General features: G+C 37.1%; 1 protein-coding gene across 9 annotated transcripts in view; it reads right to left on the bottom strand.

Moving 5' to 3' along the window:
- The window catches only part of FHIT (fragile histidine triad diadenosine triphosphatase), a 512254-nt gene that overhangs the window by 451102 nt on the left and 36891 nt on the right, over positions 1–24261 (bottom strand). For 2 of the 9 annotated variants that reach the window (XM_064724135.1, XM_064724142.1), the window contains exon 2: positions 18192–18377. The exons of 5 other annotated variants lie outside the window; for them this stretch is intronic. The gene's annotated coding sequence lies outside the window, so the exon portion shown is untranslated. Of the gene's footprint in view, positions 1–16307; positions 17563–17862; positions 18378–24261 lie in introns of those variants that run through there. 2 more of the 9 variants (XR_010441829.1, XM_064724136.1) reach the window with 2 other exon arrangements.

Raw genomic sequence — 24261 nt, 5'->3', positions numbered from 1 at the left:
TGTCTGTCTTATTAAAAACCAGTTGGTGCCAGCCCCTACAGAAGGCAGAAACAACCTGATTGATATATGAGAGACCAGGGTTCCACCTGTCCAAGAAGCCATTTGTTTCAAGTATACTCAACTTCCCCAAGCCAGAGATGTTTGCATCCTGTCTGACCTATGCTTGGTGATTGCCCCAACCCCTGGGCAGACACAGCTCTGTCTTAACCCCCTGTGTTCCACCAGTACTGAATTACAAATACCTTTTTAGAACACAGATACTGCTAAATGGGACTGTGGTGACTGGCACTGCCCCCTGTCTTTTTCAGTGTCACACACTGCAATGAGCTCCAGCTTCTCACTGTTGGCAAAGCTGAGGGCCAGGATTTGACGATGAGGAGAAGACATTGCTATCTCAAGTCATAGGTCTCTTCAAGGGTCACTGCTCTGCTGCCTATTTAAGCCTTCCTTGTAAGGCTTATCTCCCAGGAAACCCAAATGCATGAGCACTCTATGTTGAAACAGTAGAAATGCAACAGTCCTCTGTTTATTGTATTTTTTTCCAGTTATTTACCACGTAAAGACATTTTCAGTAAGAATGCACAGACTAAACTAAGCAATTAATTAATAGATAATGTTAAGAACTCAAGATTCTTTCAAAAAATTTAAAAAAAATTATTTTTGAGATACCTTAATGAATGTTCAAAAAAAAAGCCTATTCCTCAGCAAACAGCACAGTTCAATTCTTTTCAGCTCAATCAGAGTTATTCCTGTTTGGTTTTGTTATTCTCCTAATTATCACAAAAACATCACTTCAGGATCTAGCTATTGGCACTACAATATTTCAGCTTCCACTCTTGTTTTGTAGCTGAGCATGTTCCACAGTTAATTCCACAATAGCAGTCAAGCAACTAATGCAAAAATGCAACTTCTATATTCCCTGTTAAAGACATGAACCGCTACTTCTGCAACATTTACAGAATCTGCACCAGTCATTCTTATCCCTTTTAAGGAGCTTTTAAACATTGACTGCATTAACTAATTAATTTGCCATTAACTAATTTATCTACTGACCAAAGAGAAAGAAACTGACACTGGGAAATGATTAGTTTGGAGGTTAAATTAATTAAAAACAGTACAGCAGTGACAGAATTTAATCTCATGCTTCTCATGAGAGCATGGAATCACTCACAACTGCAGCAATTTGTGATAAATCCATGGAGAGATTCTGTGATGGGAGTGAAATTAATTTGTGTCACCCCTAAGAGTATATGTGCTCACTCAACAGTACCTGTACTAAACAATATTAAAAACACACAAATTGAGCAAACCAAATGAACCTGTTGTTTGAGCTAGCACATGATACAGGCCCCTGGTTATCAAGATACAATAATTTGCATCAATAAAATTCAGGGGATCACAGGAGTGGTCAGAACAACCAGAACATTCTTTGCAGTCTGTCCTCATCTGTGTGAATGCACGTGAGTAAAGAACCCAGCAATGCACAAGGGTAGTGAAGAGCCACTGAAAATACACCACCAAGCCCAACCCCCTCACCCAAACCCCATCACTGCATCACTCTGGAGACTACCACCAACTCACAAGTACAGCAGAAGAGGGACCTCTGGGCGTCAATGAAGAGAGCAGTGATGAGATTCCCAAATCCTGGGGCAAAGAAAAAACAGAGAGAAGCACGAGAAGATGCGAGGATGAGCTTCAGGGACTCAGGCTTCTGCAGCAACGTGATTCCTGCACTCAACTCTTTTCTGGACCTTAATACAAACCATGAGCCTGAATACATGAGCCTCCACCAAAGCAAGGCTCCAACTATCCAAGAAATTGGGCTGTTTTGAATAGAAGATTAAACAAACAAAGCTTGGAAGACTCTTTACTTATTAGCTCTTAATAGCAGAGTATTGGTGACAGAACTTGTCACCCCATTGACGTGCATGGTACACAACTCTACAGCTCAAATCAAGAGCTGCTTTTGCAGTTTACACACAGAGAATCCAAATGGCTTCAATTTGAATCACAAAAGAACCAGTGACAACGTGGTTGTCACAGCAAAGTTTCCAGCATGCATTGTACAACCCTGCCCAGAAGCCAAGGTAAGTACTCACATTAAGCAGACCATCTGTAAAAGGGAGATAATATTTTGTCCTGCTTTTGGTATTATTGGCAAGGTATCTTCTGTGTGTGAGCAGGAAGTTGCACTGCAGCTTATGACAAGAAACACATTCACTAGGTGGTAGTGTCAAACAAATAATAGTCATGCTAATAACTAAAGGAACTATCAAGACAGATCAATATAAAAAGAAATTACAATGCTTATGTAAAACATTATTGTCTATTCATTGAAAAATTACAAACCTCAAAATACAACTGATCTAGCAGTATGGCCAAATTGTTATTGATTTGCATTAAGAATTTTTCCCTACTTGACATTTCTAGAATTTTTATATAATTGTATATTAAGGCTCATAGTGAGGATGAGATCTATTATAAATTCCACACATCTGCTGAGAAACGCCATTCTGAAATTAACTGTCTTGAAACTTATATTTAGAGCACATGAAAGTAATTCAATTTCCCAATATTAACTCTTCTTACATCAATACCAGAATTTAAGGCAGGTTGCATTTTTGTTCACTTTGTAGAACAAAACCAAGAGTCTCCTTTCTGTGTGGCCACAAGAAACAAGTAATTTTTGTAAATCTGTTCATAGGAACAGATTCAGCTGAGAAGGCTAACATTTGATAATGACTGCATAACTGTGACTTACATTCTAAATAAATGTAGGATGTCATCAAAACTTTTGAAGTTCAAGTCATGAAAATGCCATGATTAAATCCAAGTTTTCATTGCCATTAATATATTTTTTTTAATATAAGCAATTTAAGGCTGCTTTATTAAGAATTTTGGAATACAATACAGACTTCTAACATTGAAAATAGACTACTGACATTAGGGATAGCTACTCAGCCCCACAGGTACAGCAATGATCAATTCAGGATGCAGGCCAGCATCTCTGAAAATGATAGCTCTTTGTACAGACTCTGAGCATGCAAACATGTAAATTAGTCTGGAGAGAAAGTTACAGTAATGGGGGAACTCTGGAGAGTGTTACACACCATTATGATGGAGGTATCAAAGACTAAGAGGCTTGTATCAAACAAAATTCATTACCATTGAAAAATTACAGTTATTTTCTCCTATGCTGCTATAATTTCCTTTGGAAATTAAAATTCCTGTGTGATATCAAATGCTATCTGACTATTTGACAGAATTTGAGACATACATTGCACATTTTCCTCATTGAGCTTCACATGAGCCACCCTCAAAACTCAACAGTGATCTAATGATACTGAAATGAACACCACAATTTTTTTTTTGGTGAGGGAACTTAACATTTAAGCTTCACAAACCAGCAAGCTACTTCCTGATGACTCTAAGTCCTTATCACTAAATGAATTTATCATGTCTTTTGTCCTCCATGGTTAATCTCATACTTCCACACAAGGAATTAATCAGAGAGCAACAAGCCAGTACCTCTGATATCTGATATCTTTAATGACCTTTCTTTATTAACAAGAAAAGAGACTATTTATCAAAGCTTCAGGTTTTACAAGCAGTTGACAGAACAACTGTGGGTCCAGCTTCAAAAGCAGTACCACACTGAAAAGGCTCAGAAAAACATTTCTTTTGATGATTACCTGATAATCTTCATGCTCATCTGGACAATTCTAGACTCACACTACCATCTAGCTTGGCCATCTATTTGCCCCATAATATTTCACCTGCACCTTCAACAACCTGAACTTCTCCTGTGAGAAGAGGACCCAACACAACCCAGCCAGCAGAGAGGACAAGGCCTGGGCAAACAGGCCACAGCTTGGCAAGGGAGAAAAATTAAATTATCATCACAGAACAGAACAGACAACAAACTGGGTGAAAGCAAACAATAAGGCATTCTGGGGATAGCAAAGCATAGAATTTTCTAAAGGAAAAAATTGCAGTGGGCTTTGCTGAGAATGTTGGGGTTTGTTTTATTAAAATCATCAGTATCTTCAGTTAGACAGGCTTTTCCTCCAAACTGCTTTTAACATAAAAAGTAAATCATAAAAGACCACAGAAAGATTATTTCTTATAGCCCCCTCTGCAAACTACGTGAAGTTAAAACACAGAAAGAATTAAATATCATATGCTGTAAAATTATTTTTATTTTTATCTGATACTGCACTTGATACTCAAGGAGGAAATTGTGTGCTACTTTGAAGATGCTCCTAAACTAAATTTCCTTGTTCAAATTAGAAACTTTGACATTTAAAATGAATTTTAATAGGGTAATAAACTCAGGATATTTCATAACTCCATCCAAGATATGAGGCATCTCTGACCTACTGACAGCTCAGACTGAATGAAAGTCATCATTAAACACTCATGAGGCAGCACACCAACAGACACTTTGGAGTGAGTTATTTGAGTGGTAATGACAAATATGAGGGAAAAAAAAAGGCAGTTCAGCCTCTATTAGAACTATATTGTGGTATTGTAATTCCTAAACTGAGTACAGCTACATGAGATGTGTTATAAATTGGCCCAAAGCAATCAGTAATTCTGATTTCTGGGTGCAAACTGGCAATTAGGAACATTTACAAAATCTTCCTAGAAATCAGGGCAATGTATAAAAGAGAAATAGACTTCTTATAAATCACACAGAAAAACAGAAAATATGAAAAGCTCTCATTACAAGAAATTCAAAAGTTCTTTTTCTAAAAATTATAGAACTGCTATAAATCAAGTACAAGGGAGGTGTCCATGCATACTATACACCAGTGCAGCCTGGGTTTATCAGTAATGCAATAAAAAAAGCCTTATAATAAATTTTTCTATAGGCTACAGCCAGCTCTGTTGCTAGCATAGGAAAGTCTATCCCTTCATCCCCATTCCAACAAAAATATTAAGTTGCTACGGTTCCACTGATCTGTACCAGTAACAGAGAAAGATTCCTGAAACTACAAAATCTCACAAGTTCTCACTGATGAAATGAGACAGGTTGGTAGAGATTTACTTGGTTTAGAAACAGAATTAACTTTCTGCTTTATCAAAACTGGATTTAAGCAAGCAGTTACAATAGTTTTAATGGAAAACTATAGCTTTATAACAAATTCAGAGTTCATCCTGCAATAAGATGGTGCAACACTACCATAAAAAAAAAAAACCAAAAAAAAACAAAAAAACACCCAGAAAAAATGAGGATCAAGGGAGTGAAAATATTCCAAGAGAAAAGACCTTCATTAGTACCACAAGTGTCCATTGCAAACAGGTTCAAAGCAGCTGTACACCAAGTAAATCAATCTGATCTGTACCTTGCCCAGAATTTCTATCAGTTTGCCATTCCTATTGCCACTCTTGGAAGGGAGACACACACTCAGTGCACAAAACACATCACATTTGATGAGACTTTTTAAAGGTCAGGATTTTATTTAAGAAAGTGGTTACTGAGTTACTGGTCAAATGTAGAACTGATTCACTCCTGTATGCCATAATCCCCATGATGAAAGCAAATACGGGATTTACTTGCAGCTGACTTTCTATGGAAGGGATATAACACACAGTGAATTAACTACAGTCAGAAAAAGCCTGGGATAACACAAGAAATAGAATACTTATTTCTGCAGGTATCAATAATGCAGTTATCACATAAAATGTGTTAGAAAATTGGTTCTTAAAAACTGAGATTCAAAACATAACTTGATAAAGGATTAAGCAAATCAATTGTCTGCAAAGCATTTCTAAATGTTTGCTCTGTGGGTGACCGTGAAAGGGAATGTGTTCCCTAAATGCAGGCTTTTGACTGAAGTTCAAGCTGTGCATGTTTTCCAACAAATCTCATTTCATAGAGATTTAAGATAAAAGTCAGACTCTTAAATAACTAAATTCCAGACTAAGTATCAAGAGAGGAACTTAAAGCCCTTACTGAGGCTTGAGAACCAGGTAACCCCAGTGGGCCATGACATGACTTGTGCTTTGACTGCCTGTTAGCAGGAATTCTCCTCACTTCCACCTCAAACAGAGGATGGGACAAGATTGGAACAGTAACATTTACAAGCAAGCAAATAATAAAACCACCTTTAGGAAATGAATGGCTGCAATCCCCTGGCCAGCTGCATATAAACAGTGACCCTACAGTTCCTCCCCTCAATACACAAACAGTGCATCCTCCAGGTGTCGAGGCAGGAATCATTTGGTCAAAATTTGTACCTAAAGTACCTGAATTAGCACCAATTATGCACCAGAATACTTCTTTTTCTCAAGTAATACTCCTTCTAACTCCCCTAATTAAATCTGCTTATTCATTTTACAACAGAAAATAGATTCTGGCAAAGTAGCAGCACTCAGCATTATTGAATTATTAAAATTTTTTTGTACATACTGATAACTGCATGTTCCCAAACTATTTTTCAAGATACAAGACAGAGTCAGGAACATAGGGAAATACTCACAAGTATAAAAATACAAATATGTGCACACAACCTGCGTGTAAGCAAGGGAGAAGCCACACCAGTAACAGTGAGGAATTCAGACTGCATCACATGAAAAATTTAATAGACAACCCTGAAAGTAAATGTAAAGTACCTAAAGGTTTTTAAATTACTAAAATAGACATATTACAATCTAAATAAGTAAAAACATCACAAAGGATTAGATCCAAAAATCAGAAAAACATTTTTCAGTTTGAATCAAATACTTCCATAAGCTTAGTTTGTAATTAAACACCTTCTGGCAAACCAGAAAATATCCAACAGAGAACTATAAGGAGACATGATACTCATTTTGAAGGCAATATCAGAAAGAAATCTGGAACACAGCACAGATGCTGGTGCAATAACATGAATGCTAGTTCAGAGATTCAAAACCTTTATCAAACTTCACATCAGCTAAGTAAAATGAGTTTTTAATCAAAACTTATTTCTCAATTTTGCATATTTTAATTGAGTATAAACACTCCGCAGGTATCAATAGTGACAACGCTACAGTGTAGCTGTTTCCTCATCATCTGACCAAGAAGTAGAATATTAAAAGCAACACATATTGAAATGAATAATATCTAAAAATAACATCAAGAAGTTTTTCAACAGATGCCCTCACTGCTTGTGCACCATGAAAGTTAATTTTTAAGTAAATGACATGAATTTTAAGAGCCAAGGAGCAGCAGAAACGCTGCCCCATTCCCATTGCCCTGAACATCAATAATGACACAAGGGCCAGAACATCGGAACTACACTTGGGGAAAGTGTTTCAAAATAAACAGAATTATTTGATTTACAAATTAGGACTATTATGTGCTTAGAAAACCAAAACAAATGGGGATGCATCCTTGAAATAAAGAAAGAGGGAAAGCTTTAAAATAAGAAAAACTGTATATTTTGTTAAGAAAACAAAATTTGTATTCATAGATGCTAAAGTGGAAAAACAACCATTAAAGACATGACCCCCGATAATTGTTCATGCCCAGTCTAACTACCTTTTATAGTGGGTATTTAGCATGAACAAGACAAAAAAAATAGATTACATACACACCCAGCATAATTCTACAATATCTGTCTCTTGTTTTGACTTAGTAACCAGATCAGTGATTTCAAGCTCAGCATTCCAATTTTTTACTGTCAAAAAATATCTGAATTTGAAGAACTGAGAAACAAGCTAACTTAAATGCTATTTTACAAAACATGCCTATGGATAAAATAGAATTTCCAGATTTTCATAATTCACAACTTTTTTTCTAGCACTGCCTTTTCTGTTTCTTGAAAAAACTCTATTAAAAGTTCTGTCAATTTAGGAAATTCTCATTTTGGCTAAAACATGCCTTTGTGGTGCTGCCTTATTATTATTAATTAGCAGAAGCAGCCTAAACAGTTTGAGAATTCTAAAGCTTTTAGAAATGCTTCAATTACTTGAAGTTTTTTTAGTAAGCACTAAATATCAAAAATTGCACCTTTGCTCAGCTAAGCTGAATTACCTCTTTACCCCTCATGAGGGCAAAATAATTTCATCCAGTATTAGGCAAACTTCACTGAAAAAGCCAACAAAAAAAATAAAGCTCTAGAGACCTTTTACAGTCTTAAATCATTAATTTGACACAAGGTTGAAAAAATTGGTTAGAAAAAGACTCTGACAGTTTTAAAAATTAGGAAAGGAAATTTGTGTTAAATTGTTATTGAAGGAATTAGACTTTAATGGCCAACCTATGCAATATTTTGTAAATCAGCAGCAGATCCTGGCAACAAGAACATAATGGCAGGGGAATTCACTGCCTCATCCTGCTAATTGAAAGGACTACACCTCGCCAGGGTCACTCACTGCAAGCTGGAACAGCCACACTGCAAATTATCACTGCTCTGCAGCTGCCCCTGTCTGCTACCTGTACTAGCAATGGAACTGAGCATGCTACGCTCTGGTGGTTAAAAATTAACTTGTTCCCAGTCTACATGGATTTTAGAAGCTTTAGAAACAGAAAAACTTAACGTAAATGGGTTTTTGCTACATTTCAAAGTTATTCAGAAAAATAATACACTGTTCCATGTATTGTGGCTATTGATATTCAGGTTAGACCTGGAGCTTTCTGGGAGGTGACACATGGGAAGATTGCAAGCAGGGATGTATTTACACAGCATCTACTCAATGTTCGAAACTTTCTTGTGCAATTTGCCTTTACTTATAGAAAGAGTAACAGTGTAGTCAATAAAACAACATCAGCTAAAAACCTGACCCAGGCAACAAGGGGTAAGAAAAGAATCCTATTACATATGTACTTCAATGTGTAATTTTGGGACACTCGACCCCCAAGATCTTCTCCCCATTCTTGAAAAAAACAGCATTCCAAATGTTTATAAGCAATATATGTGACTGCTGGGAGTAAACTTTCAGTTCCCTGTAGGTACTTTTCCACTGATAAAGATACATTCAGCATATGTATATACTGAAAATTCTACATTGCTCTTCTTGGCATGTAATTAGGGGCAAAGGAAAATGTGCAGGACTAGAATCTTAAGTGTTGCTTTAATAACCTTTATACAGCTCATTTCTGAATGATTTTCTTCCTCTCTGGAGAGGCTTCTAATGTCAAACCCTGGTATTAAGGTGAGTCATAGTTACAGAAGAGGCACAGAGAGGGCCCATGACAAAATTATTAATTATGGGGAGGGAAGGAGGCAGAGAATTCTTTTTACTCCATAAATGTCCTTGTAAAACAGAATATTTAATACTGAAGTCAAAGACAGTTTCAGTAGTCAATAGCCACTAAAGTCCTACTGCTGCTGATAACAGTTGGGAATTTAAGAATGCCATTTAAAAACTGTTGCAAATGTGATTTTTAGAAGGCAATGGAGATTTTTGAGAAAGCAAACAGATTTACAATTTTTCAACTACGGTAACAGAAAGTGGGCAATTATTCAATATCTAAGATATCTAAGCTATCTATCACTATCCAAGCTAGTGAGCTAAACAGCTTTAATAGAGTAATTTAAAATATACTTTCTCATACTGCTGGCAGTTCTTGTTCATTTTTCAGATTCCTTCCTTTCACATCAAATGGTAAGAATTGTACCAAGGCCAACAGGAGAGAGGGTCAGCACTATTTTCTGCTAAACTGAAATCTAACAATTCTTATTCTAACACCAAAAGGTTTATCTATAGGTAATACCTGTAAGCAACAGGACAAGTTTGGGGTTGGTTGTTTGGGTTTGGGTTTTTTTTGAGGGAAAGGGAAAGAGAAAAAGAATTGTGGTTCTAGTCTAATTCATTTTATCTTTAGTAGATTACCAGAGTTATGGAAACAATTTTTGCAACAATTTTCCAACAATTCCAACATAATTTTCCAGCAATTATGTGAGCAGGCTTCATTAGGAATTGTATCTTTGAACTAACATTCTAATCATAGTTTAAGCAGGAATGTAGGAAAAAGCACAAAATTTTAACAGATCAAATATAATTTAAGCTTTTGAAGTAAAATATTTTCAGTAAAACCTTAAAACAATCTGATGATTTTTTCTAGGAAACACTTTTTCTGCATTATAAAAACTCTATAGTATCCTGCATTCAACTGCTTAAAGTTTTTTTCCTGATACAATCGTACTTCTTACAAACGTCAGAATAGTTCACTCTGCCAAGGAATTGCATTTATGAAAAATGCATGTTGTGAATGCCAAAGGCCATGTTTTTAGAATGAAAAAAAATAAAAAATCCAATACATTCTTTAAAAGATGACAAATAGTCTTTATGAAAGCCATTCCTGCTCTTTCCATTATGGAAAAGGAAATCACAGTGGGAATACTAAGCTCAGCATATATTTGGCAGCTCACTGACCAGACAGGCTATTAACTATATGAAGGGCTATTTCTGAACATTTCTTTTCCTTAAATAAAGTTTTGATTTTTCAATAATTGAAATGCAGTGATGAATGTAAGTGCAAGCTGCTTATTAGAATTAGTAACTCATCATCCCTGCACTCCATATTTTACCATATCTCCTATATCAAATGTATTTCTTCTGCAGATTCCAATACATCCTTCAGTCTAAAACTTCCTTCACATTCCTCATCATCTCTTGTTTCCAGGTATCCCTCTTTGATTTTCTACAGCTTCCCATCACCTGGCTATCTACTCTTCCACCATGTCTATGTTTAAAAACATTTTCTTTGATCCTGAAGTCTCAGCAAGTCTCCTTCACTGCCTTTTAGAGGCAAAATCTGTCAATTCAATAAGCCAGCTCTTCTTGTATCTCCCTGAAGAAGTAGTCAAGCTCCTCCCTTGTGTGACAGCAATCACCTCTGACCTTACCACCAGGAGACAGTTTCTTGTGGTTTGTTGGGGCTTTTTTCAACAAATATATACCAAATATATCATTTGAGAGAGAGAAAAGCTTTTGTTTTTAAACAGTGGAGCAAAAAAAGGGCTTGGTATTTATGATGATCCCTCTGCTACTAGCTGAATAGCCAGCAGCACTCAGATGGACTGGGCTTAAGGGGTTTCATTAATTATGCATATTAGAGGGATGTGTCCTATCAATAAATGAAACTTGAAAATGAAATAAAGCACCTCAAATTTAATATTCTGATAGCATTTCCCAATACTGAGTCATGTTTGATATCACTGGAAAAGGTTCACTGAACTGGAGATATGAACAGAAATTCAAAGTGACAGAACAAAGTATTGTGCGTGGTCACTTATAAAAGTTTAACATCTAAAAAAAAGTCAGCCCAGTTTGTCCAAGAGCACACAACATGACCAATGTAAAAACTCAGTTAAGATATGAATTTTTAGGATTTTGTTGTTACTTAGCTCTCAGTAATTTGGTTTGGAAGGAGTGGAGAATATGGGGAGGTTTTCTGTATTTCACTGGATCAAATTTCATATACAAATTCTTTTTCTTGCACTATCTCTTCCTGTTTTCTGCATCTGTATTCAGGCAGCCAAGGGACCCAATGAGCACTTTCACTGAAAACAGAAAGAACTAGAAAAATACTGCATTCTTTATATTCTTTTCAGCCATCTGTCTCTCTGCAGATGTAACAGAACAAAAGCTTAAATTGACTCTACTCTGATAAATACTGTTACAACAAAACAATCTACAGGTACATTATTTTAACCTCTTAAGAGAAAATAAAATTCAATTCTTTCAAAGTTCATTTTTGTTTCCCTCCCATGATACCATAAATCAACACTGAATTAAGGTTTTAAAAAGCAACACTGAATTAAGGTTTGAAAATAAAAAAGAAAAATAGTGTCAAAGTTGTATCTTAAAGTATTTTTTGCTGATCATGTAAATAATTTATTTTCTATAGTAAAACAGACAAATTAACAATGTGATATTTTCATTTGCTTTAAAGACAACCTAACTCATTCAGAAAGGACAGGGTGTGTGGAGCTAAGGGAGCAAAGACTTGAGATTTGTGAAGATTTTGCAAACAGCTAGTGAACACATTATTATAAACATTGTAAATTCAGGGCAGATCGTTTCCGCTCTGAGCAATCATTTGAACCTGGAGTTCTGCTTTCTGGTTTTGAGTGAGAATGCCCCTGACTCCTCATGGAGATACTGACATCAATAACAGGACATGCACCTCTTGTCAAGGCAGCAGATAATGGGGGACTAAGAGTTACCCCAGAACAGCCAAATCCGTGAGCTCATTGAGAGGACGTGGCCTTGTCTCCAAATGCCCAAAGCAGCAGACAGCTCTGCACAGCCCTGCTGCATTCCTGGCTTCAGGAGTGCAGGGATTAGGCAGAGCACACACACAGCCCCCCTCAAGGCTTCCTTCTGTTGTAAGAACCTAAAGCAGTGCAGCTCTACTGCCTGCACCCTGCTAACCTCTAATTGAGATTTCCTAGCAGAGGTATAATTTAGATGAATGAGATCAAAGATTTGCAATTTATTTCCAGTGTCAAGGGAACTCAAAGGGTTTTACTAACTCATGTACATAGTGACCCATTATTTTAAGAGGATAAAAACTTTTCCTTTCTAAAAAAGTAATTATACCACTAAGTATTGCAATTATTAGATAAGCAGTAGCTCAGCATAAATGCAATACATAAACAATCATAAGGAAACAATCACCTTTCAGAAATGTAACCTTTTGTACTGGATACCATTAGAGAGCAGCCTCCTTTGGTTGGCTTGATTTGCAGAGGCAAAAACAATGCAACGAGATGCTCCCTTCAACAAAGTATTTCCACTGAGTAAGATTACACCCCAAATCAATTCTCTTCAGAAGAGGATCTTTTAATTACTAATGAAACTTAGTGGGAGCCTCAAACACCATCCACAAGAAAAAAAAATTTAATTCAAATTGTCTTCTGTCTCAAATTTCCATAATATTGGGTTTTAGACACAAAACACATGACAACATCCATATTAAGTCTTCAAGATATTAGAAGAAAGCCTTTTTCCCCATGACATCCTTCTCAAGGATCAGCTGTCACACTCTATGTGACTCTTCATATGAAATGATACTATACAAGTGATAACGTATTTGAATTATAACAAAACCAATGGAAAGTTGTTATCCTATATTTTATTGCTTTCAATATTTCTTTAGCAATCATCATTGCAGTCTGTCTAAACAATTCTCTGTGCACTGACATTCACAAAAATGTGTTTTCATCAGGAAGTTAGACACTGTCATTAGGCTTCATGAAAAGCTATGCTTTTCAGTTCCTAGCCAATTTTTTACACCTCACTGCATCATAAGGATGTGAATGCAACAGTTTTTACATCTGTCAGGTTTAGTTTTATTTACTTGAATACAAGCATTAATAACAGATTACTGGCAAACTGTAGAGAGATGATGAATTAGTTATGTTCTTATCATCCAACACTGGAATGGGACCAAGAGAGGAGGGTTCACCACATTCTCTGCTAAGAGAAAACCTATTGATCAGCCACAACAATCATTTACAAAGCCTAGGAAAGGCAGTGATTCAGATCATTGTTTCAGAGCTGCTATTTTACATACCAAATCTGGCAATACCTTTTGATTTCCTAGAACTGTTTGGTAAAAAACTTGTTTGATTGTTAACAGCTGCAATACCTTGAGATACAAGTAAAAGACATAACCTGCTCTAAAGCCTAGTACTTTTCATATTCTTCTACTAGTTTTCAGAAGTTGCAAATACAGTTTTTCACACCCTTTTAGATTCTTGTAGAAGTAGCTGTCTATGCTGGAACCTTACAAACAAAGAAAAGTTGAGGAATTTTTATCATACACCTTAAAGTGAATTAAATACACATTTGTGTAAACAAAACACACAAAATGTCCTGTCCCAAATGAGGGTCTTCACCTCATAAGGCTCTATCAGGAACTGGATACTGAGTACCTGAGGATACTTGAATAAAACTAATCTGGCTTCAGCACAAGTGGAAAAAAAAGACATGTTTTAACACAATGACCCCAGCTATTAATAGATATATATACATTTTTTAAAAGACTGTCAGTCATGACTATGATAAATAATAGCCTCTGAATTTTAGAGTTAGTTATACTAAACCCAAACTGTAGTTCCCTCACACACAGTTACATATAGAAAATATCTATGTGTAATGCTCTTCATTAAGTAGAGGTATTTATACCTCAAAATTCATGTATTAATGCAAGGAAGCTCTCAGATAAGAAATACAAAAATAAAGTGAGAAAATGTTATGAATAAATGTTGTCTTAAGGGTCTTTAAGTCTCAACCAATTCTTCATCAATTGTCAGAGAGAGCAAGCAGCTTTGTAAGCTTCTCACAGACAAGAGAAGTGTCCTCATTTATTTATGTCATTGGTGAGCTGTACTCCAGGGACAGCTGCAGTTAAGAATCCCCATGTTCAGCATCAAGAGTCATTGCTATGTAGCCTATTTCCTAAAATGTTCAGAACAAAAAAAAGGAAGATTTTGAGCCAATGAGAAAAAAGGCATGACAAACTGAACATCAAAAACCTGAGAGCTGTGGCTTTTTCCTCTGCAGTTGCACTGCTTATTCTAATGGTCATTGGTTAAGCCTACACAGACAGTAACTTTTCTTGCAAATACTTTCACATACTCACCACCACTTAACAACAGGCGTTTCCAGAGTCAAGCACAGAAAGGGGAAACCCCAACCTGAAGCATCTTTTAGAAACTCAAGACAATTAGAAAAGACTATGCACCTTGTGTTCACTACTTTCTGACATTCATGTTATTCTGAATGCAAAGACAACATATAACTGGTTTTTCTTCATAATCTAAAACAAACCAGCACGGTTTTGAATCACTGGAGTCCGGTTCTTTTAAAGGCTTTCTAATTGCAAAATCCTACAGACAACAATTCAGAAACGGGAGTGCATAATCAGAGGCTTAACTGTTGCTACACTAAATCAAGTTTCTGTTATGTCACATTGTTTTCACAGATCCACTATGCCTTATGTCTGTACAACTTCAGGAACAACTTCAGCTTTAAAGCTAGGAATAAGACTAATTCCTCTTGCTATGCTCAAGCATATTTTTCCCTAGCAGGTAGATACCTTTTTACTCCTCTGCATCTTGGAGGGAAGAGGAAGAAGGTGATGGGAAGAAAAAAAAAAAAAAAGGAATCTTCAGGGACAGGTTGCCAAGAAGCTGAGAATCTCAAAGGCTACATTAATCAAGGAAAATCTATGCTTTCAACACTTTACAACTTTTGCACGGAAAAAAACTCAGAACAAAAAAAAAAACCACTCTTCCCAGAAATCTTGAAGCCTGTTAAAGCATCTTGGTAAGAACAAAAAATCTACAAGAAACAATATTCATAGATAAACGATTCTCCTTATGTCACATTCACTGCAAGAAGAAAATAGTCTCTGGAAAAGTGACACAGTGGTCAACTGTCAAAATGAAATGTAATTTAGCACTAACAATAGGTAAGGATTGTTAGTCTAAGTGCTCAATAACAACCATTAACACCTTCTTGAATAAAATGCTTTTAGCATAAGTTGTATCTAATAAAATTTTCGATCTTTCTCTCCACAAAGCAAGAAGTACTATGGAATATCTTATTACCAATTTTAAAATATGAAAGTAACGAAAATTACCATTTGGATTTTCTTCTAAAATTACACCCTTCCTTTATTTTTCCATATATCTTCATAAAAGGTACTGTGGTTTTTCCAAAAGTAGACAAATTGTCCAAATGTTCACTTCTCTGCAGACAGCAGCTGCTTTGTTTCAATTGTGCAGATATTCATCACAAAAAGTTACTAACTGGAATCTGAAAATAGTTTGTGAAATTTGCAATAATTCTTTTTATTTTAATATTCTAAATCACCTTTCTTCGGCTAAATTATATAAGCACTTAAGCTTTTTAATAAACATTCATGGAGCTGAAACAGCAGAAGTTGTTTACCAAGTCACTGGATCGCTCCTAAAAGGTCTCTGTTAGAAGCTACTTTTGGGAAATAATCAACCTTGAAGTAGTAGAAATGTTTTTGCAAAGCCTGGGGCATTCCACTGATTTAACCCTCATGACCTCACCCCAGCTTGGTGGAGGTGCCAGAAGGAAAAAACTTTAAAAGGCCAAGAAGCAATTATGAGTTTAATCCTGAGAAAACAGAAAACAAGAGTGTGACTTAGAGCACCAGGGCTGGAAGGAGTGAGCAAGGTTGCCCTCGCAAAGCTATTTACACTCAGAGCTGGAGAAGGAAGCATGAGTATTTTCCTGGAACCATGGAACCTGCGCCTTGTATCAGGATTTTCTCCTGTCATAACACAAAGGGGAGCCCATGGCCAACCCATGAGTCAGGAGATGCAGCAATTGAGAGAGACAGACCATGCTGTATGCAAGCAAAGCCCATTTATTACACTAATCACCAGAATTTAGAGTTCTGTTACTTCCACACAAAATTTTCAACTCAGAACCCCCTGCCCCTCTTCCCTTAGCAACATAATCTTTTCAGTTATCAAGTCCTTCTTAATATCCTCTTGCACCAGAGCAATCAAATGTGATGTCTTCACTTCTTGTTCTTGCCTTGAGTTTATCTCTCCCATGGCTTCCACTGTACCAGGGCAGGAGGTCTGTGGTGCTACCCAACTTAACTTCTGTAGCTGTCTGATCTCCTACATTTCCCCCTTTTTGTTCTACAATCGTTATTTGTTTTATTCATTTATTAATCAATCTCTGAATACATTGAATCAAGCGAGGCAGGTATCACTATAATTAATAGCCTCCCTAATACACACATTCCCATCTTAATTAAATTTTGGACCCATCCAGTGATCCCCCAGTCTCCAAAAAGATTGTTAAGCCAATCAGCTCCATCTACTGTTTTTAATTTGGTTACATTATCTTTTAAAGCTTTAATATGCACAGGAATAGACTGTGAGTGATCTGAAAGGTTGATATCAAAATCTTCAAATACATGTCCATGTGCTAAAAGCAAAAACCCAAGAGTGGCTCAATTCTGCAGTAAACCATGTTGAATCAAATCAATATTGGTTAACAATTCTGTTAAAGCAAGTGAAGCAGCATTAGTTTGTTGAGCTAACCAGCAGTCTAGCTGGTTTAACAATCCGTGTCTTTCCAGACGCTACTCCTGGAGCAAAAAGGAGACAGCCCAACACTGTTGTAGTGACCAAAACAGTCAGGGCTAAACACATGAATACTGCGCTTCCCTCTCCACAGAAATTTATGTTGTAAAATCATGGATGTGTTGGGTGTCAACAGCGAGAGTCACCCTAAACTGCAGGGGCCTCCCTCTATGTGTGATGGAATAGCAGCCAGAGCTGTCTCCAGAAATAAACACTCCTGCTGGTAATGATAATGGAACATTAGTCGAGTGAGAGATGTTGGTGGAAGTGTAATTACACCATGTACTTGCAGTCTTGAATATGAGTTGGCTTGGAGAAACACCCCATGCTATAGATTGGCTGGTCCCAGAATAATTAAATTTAACACAAGGTCCATTTTCACAGATCCTAGAAGTTCTAATTCCTGAGTTTCAAGGGCTGCACAAGGGAGATCCAGGACCCATTGGTTCCATGTATCAGCATAATTCTCAAAATGAAGAGCATGAGCTGAAAGGGGATGTATCTAAAGTTAAACCAACAAGACAAGTAGTAGATGGGTTTTCAGGAGAGGCTGTAGCCAAGCATAAAGTACCTTGCCCTTTTAAATTGGCTAAAGTTACCCATATGTTTGTTTTTGGCTGATTAACAGGCCAAGTAAAAGTAACAGGAAGAAATACTAGAATACTAATACTAGAAAATCCTTTGCTAGTGTAAGTCAAATACTAGCTTGAGGCAATGGCAATAGAGGACTCCACATTGCTGCTGTGGGAGGAGTTAGAACTAACACTACAAAACTCATTAACAACAGCAAGCCATTGCTCACTTGATAACTCCTGATGTTCACACAAACCATATTGATGCCCACACACAAGCTGTTTAATCTGTATATTATTCCGACTGCTCCTTAAAGGGTCACAATGCTGACAGTCAGCTCTTCTTCTGTGAGATGCACAATACCAAAGGCACCCACACCTTTGACACTCACACAAAGTCCATGCTTGATGATGCCCTGTGTGACAGGTCAAGCAGGGAAAAGAAATTAACAGACCTGCAGAAAGTTCATGTTCAAAAGATGTTATGAACTGGCTGGGATCTGGGTGTTGCCAGTCTAGAGCAAGAAAAAGGTCATCAAAAGGAAAGGGAGCACAGTACCGACCACCTCTGGACATAAGATCCACCGGCTCCCCGAGGACAGAAGACTTGTCTTTCATGACTTTGACGTCTCTAGGAAACCCAAACCACCTCTTCAAAGACATTAATCCTTTTCTGTATTTGGATCAGCTGGTTGTTCGATGAAGGGCCTGATGTTCTTGACTGGAACCCAATGAGGACCAGTATCTGTGGAAACACAAGCATAACCCATTCCCCATGTAATGAGGGGAAATGGGCCTATGATTTTCCCACTTTCTGGGTCTTTTACAAGGACTCATGCTTTTTGCCCCAAGTCTAATAACATTTCTTTAGAAGTAGAAAAGTGTTTTATTATAGGGGGAGCTTTGCTATCAGCATAGCAATTTAAAAAGCTGAAAACACACAGTTCTTTATGTAGCTGTTCCATTGGCATAAATCCCTGCATTCCCCCTTTCTGTTGAGCTAAAAGACACTTAAGAGTTGAATAAGCACATTCAATAATTGCTTGTTCTGTGGAGGACTGAGGGATGCCAGTGATATGAGAGATTCCCCATAGGGTGAGAAAGGAGCAAAGTCATTTAGAAGTGTAAGCAGGACCATTATCAGTTTTAATCTGTTGAGGAATCCCTAAAATTGCAAAAGCAGCCAAACAATGGCAACAAGCATCTTTGGCGGTTTCACCTGTGTGGCATGATGCACCTGAAAAGGTGTCAATGGACAAGTGAAAACATATTAGTCTGATCTCCCACAAGGAGACAATGCTCCAGCTCAGAGCACCCCAAGTCCTGGTCAAGTTCAGGACTCCTGAAAGCTGAGAAAAAAAGCCAACAACTGGGATATCAGTTGGCTTGAGAAATGTCCATAACACTGAAGTCACTGCTGCTCTGAAAAGCTGCAACAACTGTTGGAAAGAACTACCATGAAGACTGCCATTCTGCAGGAGGTGTGTAGCTCCAGACTTGATATCTTTTACTTCTGTGCCTTAGGGTCACTTCCATTCAGGTGGAATTACAGTCACTTCTATTTTAGGTGGATTTCAAGAAGATTAAACCCTATTGACAACTATCCTGCTTTTAATCTGAATTTGCACTATAATCCTCAAACTTCATAGGAAGGAGAAAAAGAATCAGTTATCCTCTATACACTGAGGATCAGGCACACATCATGAATAGTCCCTGGAATTAGATAATGTTCTATTCCCTGCTCCTTAAATATTACTACATACTGAAAAAGTTAAATAGAGGTAGCAGCCAGATGAACAAAGGTGAGTTCACCTAGAGACAGTATATATTAATGAAGAGTTAATACCATCGATCTGTTGCACATGGAAGTGTGAACAAAATGTCAAGAGAATGGACTTCTCCTTCCTACAGGTGGATTGCACAGGTGCAAACATGCACAGCAGCTTTCTAAAATCCATTACATTTCCAAAAACTTTTATGCACTAAACTACTCTGCTCCTTGGGTAAGTTTTACAAGAAAAACTGAAGTATCAGAGCTACAAAAACACACAGAATTCTCTACAAGTTAAAAGAAAACAGCTTTTACACTGCACTTTTTCATAAGCCAAAAAAGCTACATTACAAACCATTGTGTAAGCAAAAAGAGCTCCCCAGGCTTTAGATAATATCAAAATCTATTAATGCAAGGGTCTTGATATTACTCCATGCACACAAATTTGTTTTTTTATTTAGGGGCAAAATAAACAGCTGAAGCCATTACAAGCAGAAAACCAGAGTCTTTTCTAAAGCAAGTTCATTTGTCTGGGTTTTGATAACACCAGATGTTTTCTGATGCTGTACAAACAGAAGTTGGTGAAATTTATTGCTGTGAAAATCAGATCCCCTTCTAGAATACTTAATATGCAAAGATTCAACCTGTGTCTAAACATCAAATTACAGTCAAACTTCTTTTGGAAAATTGAAATATGTCAATTATATTGAATCCTAGCATTAAACTGGAGCTGAAAAGAGAAAAAAATACTGCTACTCTAAGACATGTTTTAAGAAACAAGAAAGAGGCAGAGTAAAAATCTGTGTTTCATAGTAAATGCCTAGATCTACTCTTGGAATTTTATACTAAGGAAATGGAACTGGAGCTTTACTGATTAAGACTTTCCTAGAAAACTGACTTAAGACCTGTGACTTCCAGGAAGGACAAAGAAAATTCAGAGCTAGACTGGAGATGATCTGTCCTAGTGAAAGGCTTATCAGGCATTAATTTTTTTTTACATCCTTAAGTAAGAGAGGTGGGCAAAAGACCAGAGTGAAGCCTTGTCCTCCTTATCTAAGCAATTATTTAATTTCCATCCCTTGGGAAAGCTTCTGCAGGGATCAATTCCCAGGTCTTCTGAAAGATATCTGAGTGGCAAAACAACTACAACCACCTACAACTACCATCCCCCTCCAAAAAAAGTACTCAGGAAAAAAACCAAATAAACTGTCTTACAATATGATACCTATTATCTCCAAAGAAATGGTGGAATTATGATTTGTATCTTCAAAGGTATCAGAGTGTGTGTGTATACATAACAAAGTAATTCCTCTCTAGATCAGAGGCCCAAACTCTCAACAAATAAGAGTCCAAAACATTTTCTGCACTGTGCAGCTGCCACTTAGGGTAGCTTGCACATAATGGGTAAGGACATGGCTGAGATACATTTTTAGCCAACCCCCTAAAAGTGAGCAACTCTGATGAGGAAATTCAAATTGTGTCAAATCAATTTAAACATTCCAAAGGCCAGGCCGTATAATAGCATGTGGGTACAATTATCATGCTCTTTCTGCGACAGGAAGGCCCAATGCAAGCCTGGGTTATCAGAGCCAGCAAAGTTTGTATCAGTGTACTGAAATACAAAAAGGTCACCTTCAGTGAATCAAATTAAATGCACAATGAATCAGGCAGCAAAGCTGCACAGCCACTACAACTTGTTTAACCGTCCATTGTAGGTAACAGTTAAGGGGGGAGGGAATCTACATCCTCAGTAGTTCAGCAGAGCCCTGTCCTATTCACCCTCCAAATGAAAACCTTTGTAACCTTCAGTTCCTTGTGACATCTATGGGATTTTAGACTTTTAAACTAGATTAACTGAATGTGTATTTCCTAATAATTCTACCAATACACAATTCCTGGAAGTACTACAATAATTCTATTACCTGAAACCATTAGACAGGTTCCCATGTTGAAATCCTCTAAAATGTTTTCAGCCTTATCACCAAAAGGCTTGAGCAGTATCCAACAGCACTTCTAATATTTGCACAAATGACCTAGACAGCACTATATATTGAGCTACAGCTTTCCTAAGAAACAGTCAACATAGGACAAAACAAAACTCTTCTGCAGCCCCATAAATAAGACTACCACTTATTCTGTTGCTAAAAGCCTTCATGTTTTAAATCTCTTCACCAACTATTAAGTGCCTACCTCTTCTCTAATAATTTCTACATTGAAAAATAAATGATCCCATAGGTGTCAACAAGCAAAGGACACCTTCACTCTGTTGTAAAAAGAAAGTGGCTGTGAAGGCATCTTTTGAAACAGAGCAGCCCAGGTTGGTGGGCAAGGACATGACTGAAATTGTGCCCTTCCAGGCAGCACAAACAGCTGCTATTTCAGTCCCCAGGTTTTTATGCATCATCCAGGTTAATTTTGATTGGAAGTTATTTGTCTTCTGAAGACACTGAATACATTCCCACACAATTGCAGGAGTCACTCTGTCTCAGGGAAACACAGTACTTCCTGGAATTCTTGACATGCCAAGAAATCAGAGTTACTCCTATTGCTCCTTGCTGACAGCTCTTATTATCAGTTCTGCCATTAACTTGGACTGAAATCCAATTCTGGCCAGCCCCTTGACAAGGCATTTAAGACAACCAAACACTTACAAAAACTCTTCTCATAGTTTTTCTATCTGGGAAGTTGAATTCTTATTGCCACTTTGTATTCTGTTGTTTTAATTTTCCTACTGGAAAGCTAAAAGAAAATATTCCTCCTTGGAATTTTAATGCAGAGACTACAGTGGCATGGACATTTTGCATAAAGAATCTATATCCACCAAAACTGTACTACATTGCTTTTTTTAGAGGTATGCTAAATATCAGCCTAGCTAAGAAATCTGCTGACACAATAGAAACTCTTACTATATTTCTGTACAAATGCACCAAGAAAAGTGCTTTTCACTTGCAATTTTCAAGACCTTGAAGACTCTTCAACACAGCCTGGTGCCCTTTCATGAATGAAACCCCTACAGCCATCTGTGAGTTCTGGAACTCTCAGAATGTCCTACTGGGATGGTGCTGTTGGTGCAAGAGACCAGTTCCCCTGTTTGATGAACATAACATAAATTGAGATAAAGGAACCAAGTTATCATCATCTCTCTCAGGTGGAAGCAAAGAATGAAAGGTAAAATTTTTCTAAATAACCTACATCCACATCTACATTCTGTTTTACATTTTAAGTCTGTAGGAATAATGAAGATAAGCCTCAAAATACTGGTCATAACCAAAATTATTTCACCACTGTCAGGAATGAGGTCAGGAAGGAGCAAGAGTCAAGAACTCAACTCCTATTTGCTGAACTTAAATCACCTTCTTTCAACCCAAGCTTTCCTTTATTCTTCAGCACTACTGTGATATTTGCAGCTCCAGGACTATTTTAAAGACTAGAAATAATCTTAATTTTCAAATAGGTGTCTGTCACATTCAATAAGAGAAATGTATTCCAAAATGCAGGTTGAACTTAACCAAAAAAGAAATTTCCCCGCATTCAATTTCAAACCTTTCAGGAAAACAATTTATCAGAATTATAATGAGGGGGGAGAGGAATGAACCATCACCCCAAAAACCTTCCACTAACAGTATTGCTAATAGGAAGACATCCTTTCTTTCTTCTAACAAACCATATACATTTATAATGTGTATGTGTGTGCATATATATATGAAATAAGACTACTTTCTCCTCCCTATTTGCAAATAATGGAATGAAAGGAGAATCAAAACAGGAAATTCTGAGCTGCAATGAAAGAAGACTGACGGACTGGGGGATAAGCACTTTTTTAATTTTGGGGGCTTGGGGAACAGTGATGTAAAAACAAGCAACCAGCAAAAAGCATAACTGAAATTTCCTCCAGAGAGAAGAGCTGCATAAATCTGTCCAAAAGATTGAGGAGCTGCTTGACTGCAGAGAGAAAATGGTACACAAGAGGATTCAGAGGTAAAGTGACACACAGAATGCTTCCACCTGGCAGAGATATTGACTGATATCCACAATATAACTACACAGACTAACACGTGGAAAAAAAAATACAGCAACTAGCAACAGACAAGTAGTTTCAAGATGCTTTAAGTATCAAAGACAGAATTCGGCAAGACAAAGAATAGGATTGATCAAGTCCACAGTTCCTAAAATTGCTCAGGGAGTTCGTAATAATATGGCAAAGGACTGTACAATCTGAATTTGTATAATGGATTCAGGACTCTCAACAAATGCTACTTGAAAGAAACAATTAGGGACTGGCATATGTCCCAAATCAATAAATGTAGGCAACTCTAAAACAGAGCATAACGGTATAACAGAGTCTAAGAGAATCTAAAATGCCAATAATTGAGTCCTGAACATAGCTGGTTTAGATGACATACAGCTTTAGAAATTCTACACATCAAATGCCCAAGCACACATTTTAATCTATTATCACTTCCTCAATAAATTTGACACACAAGCAAACTCTTCTACCTTTGAGGAAAAAACCCAATCTACTTCATCTTGGTATAGACTGAGCTGCCAGTGGTTGCTCAGGGACAGGCTGGGCACCAGTGGGTGCTCAACAATTGTACTGAGCATCACTTGCTCCTTTCCATTTTTAGACCTCACTGTCTCCTTTTCATCACAATTATTACTACTATTATTATTGCCACTGTTATTATCATAATCACTATTATTATGGTGGGTTTTTTTTGTTTCCATTATTAAACCATTCTTAACTCGGGAGGTTTTTTTTTTTGTCACCAGTTGATTCTCCTTCCCACTGAGGAATGAAGGGGGAGTGTGAGTAAGGGGCTATGTGGTACTGAGACACAAGCTGGGGTTAAACCAT

Source organism: Zonotrichia leucophrys, chromosome 12 (assembly GCF_028769735.1).
Source record: "Zonotrichia leucophrys gambelii isolate GWCS_2022_RI chromosome 12, RI_Zleu_2.0, whole genome shotgun sequence".
Classification (NCBI taxonomy): domain Eukaryota; kingdom Metazoa; phylum Chordata; class Aves; order Passeriformes; family Passerellidae; genus Zonotrichia; species Zonotrichia leucophrys.
Note: the sequence above shows the minus strand (reverse complement) of the source record. Positions and strands in the feature narration are given on the sequence as shown.